Here is a 2,900-nt window from a genome sequence, read left to right as displayed (position 1 = left end):
AGCTAAAACAAATCCTAAATACTCCACCTTTGGGAGACACCTCTGGACCTTTGACTTTTAGATCTTGTGTCCTCTCTTATATATAATTCCAAGAGGAGATGCTTGCTATCTTCTTGGCATGCTATAGCATTTGGTGAGGCCAAAAGCAAATCATCCATAAAGTGTATTAAATGGCTCTCCTTAAACTTGATATTTGCCAAATCTTGTGTCAAAATTTGGGAAAATAAAGTTGAATTTTCTACATGAGCTTGAGGCAGATGACACGATATATTTGAGATCCTTTCCAGGTGAATGAAAATATGTTTTGGGAATCTTCATGGATGGGTATTGAAAAAAAAAGGCAGAACACAGATCTACTACTGTGAATTGTTTAGCAGTAGTAGCAATAGAGGAAATAATAGTTGATGGACTTGGAACAACAGGGTGTCTTTTGATGACATGATTATTAACAGCCCTTAAATCTTGAACAAATCGATAGTAGGTTTTCCATTTTCATCTGTTTTTTTAGTAGGCAAGATTGGTGTATTGTATTCTGATTTGTACAGGATCATGATTTTTTGCTTAATTAAAGAATTTATCACTGTGTAATTCCCTTGTTTGCTTCTTTTGATAATGGATACTGAGGAATGGATGGAGGTGGGTTACCTCTTGTTCTAATTTGAACTGGAAGAGCCAATTTAAGCAGGCCTACACCAGAAGAAAATGTAGCCCACAGAGATTCAGGTATATCTGTTGGTATTTCACAGGTGGGAGTTTTATCCACTTCCTGATTATCTAAAAAGAGTATAGGGAAAAAAATTTAGAGATTCTTCAGGTAGTTCTAATGTAATATCTCCATCTTGACTACATATTATCATGGCTTTAATTTACACAAAAGATCTCTCCCCAATAAATTCATAGGGGAGTTAGGCATTAGAAGGAAGGAATGCTCCATGGATAAAGGTCCCATAGACACCATTTGTGGTGAAAGCTTTGGGACTTTCAGAGGTGCTCTGAACACCTCCACAACACTGATAGAATCAATTGAATTACAGTTAGAACCAGATTACTCCCCAGAGGGCCCATGTTCTTTTGGAACTGAAAAATGCTTCAAACAATTAAAGATTGGTTCTGGTTGGAATAATTGTGGCTTCTTCAAACAATAAAATGGTCCGTTCTTGAAGACCAGGATGGACTTGTATTTGTAAAACCTTCTCATTTATATATAACAATTACCTGTGCTCTCCTCTTTCTCATCATCTGATGCTTTTTTGAAAGGTTTCTTGCCATACCACTAGCAAAGGCTTTGGGCATAAATGAAAAAATTCCAAAAAAGATTTAGCACTGTCCTATCTTAGAGAAGTTTTTCATCTAATCCACCAGGCATCCTTCCCAAAATGATCTTTATGATCTAGCAAAGAAGTGTAACCAGACTGTACAACAGGATGAAATATAGTTTAGGAGATGGTATAATCAAGAGAGAACTTGCAGACTAAAGAAATTCCAGGAAGCTCGTTGGAGATATATATTTTATTTTTTCCTAACTATTGCTGGAATTGGATTTCTATATGATAAACCAGAGTTTCCCAAACTTTTTCAGCCTATTGTCCCCTTTCCAGAAAAAAATATTACTTAGACCCCAGAAATTAATTAAAAAAATTTTAATAGCAATTAATAGGAAAGATAAATGCACCCATGGCCATCACCGCACCCCTGGATCGCTGCAGCACCCACTTTGGGAATCACTGTGCTAAACCATGACTCTATGATCTAAGGGAAGTTTGGAATGGCTATCCAAAGCAGCCATTGCTCCCATCTCAATACTGGTACTACATGTTAGAGATGAGTTTTTATTGGTCTTTGCTGTTTAGACTTGGTTCTGATGTCAAGAGAAAGGATTCTCTAGCCTATATCATTCATCATCTGGCTGCTTTAAATTTGATGAGCTTCTCTTGGTGTACCAATTATATTTGTAGTGGGACATTGGTGATGCTTGCCCACAATGTTGTTAACATTTGACTTGAGTCTGCTAAATTATTTTCTTAAGCTAGATGGAAGCAAACATATAACACTCTGTTTTTCATCTTTGCTACTGTGTTCTTTATTAGCCGCCTTGTAACTTTCCCCTTCTGGATCTTATACTGCACAATGATTCTACATCTATCTTACCTTAAACCTTTATTTTCATACATTTTCTTCAATGTGCAACTTGTGATACTGCAAATCCTGTACCTCTACTGGGGTAACTATGTCCTGAAAGTTCTCAGAAAATATGTATTGAAAAAGTAAATGGAGGATGTATGGAATGATGATGAAGAAGACGAAGGGTTCTACTGAAGAGAATGAACCATAGAGTTTGAAGAATGGTCTTGGAAAAAGCAGGAAACCAATTCCCATATGATCATTAGTCCTGAAACCCACCATCCCTCATGTAGTGCTTTGTGATCCTTATGGTGGCATCTAGCTCAATATGCTGCATTTGAACTGAGGATCACAGGCTCTTTACCATGGATAGATTTATTGCTGCTTACAAGGCCTGGAGAGGATCCTAGGTCTCAAATGCCTCTTTCCACCTCATCAAATTTTTTTCCTTAACTTATGGAAATGTGTTAATGGGCAGGTTGCCTTGAGGTTTTTCTTTTAACATTTAAGCTCACATATCAAATGTTACCTAATTAATTTATAGCTTTTAATGTTCTATAGAATTCAGCAAGGATTTTAAAAGTTTCTTCAGAGAAAGGCTTAAAATATAATTAGATTGTCCTTACATTTCAGATATTTTAATTTTAATTTTTTTTTGTTTGTTTCACCTCTTTACCTCCAGAACCTGACTGGTACTTATCTATGGTTTTTGGAAGTATTAATGGGTTTCTTTACTTCTAATGTTATTCAGTTTCCATGATGATTCCACATCTTTTGAA

The 2,900-nt window shown here is 36.0% G+C and overlaps 1 pseudogene; it reads left to right on the top strand.

Annotated features, from left to right (window-relative positions):
* The first annotated feature begins 1,084 nt into the window (after window positions 1-1,084).
* Window positions 1,085-2,316, top strand: LOC123252410 (annotated as a pseudogene).
* Window positions 2,317-2,900: the final 584 nt, after the last annotated feature.

The sequence above is a fragment of the Gracilinanus agilis genome, chromosome 6, assembly GCF_016433145.1.
Source record: "Gracilinanus agilis isolate LMUSP501 chromosome 6, AgileGrace, whole genome shotgun sequence".
NCBI classification, from domain to species: domain Eukaryota; kingdom Metazoa; phylum Chordata; class Mammalia; order Didelphimorphia; family Didelphidae; genus Gracilinanus; species Gracilinanus agilis.
The sequence above is the reverse complement of the archived record's forward strand: the minus strand, read 5'-3'. Positions and strand labels throughout refer to the sequence as shown.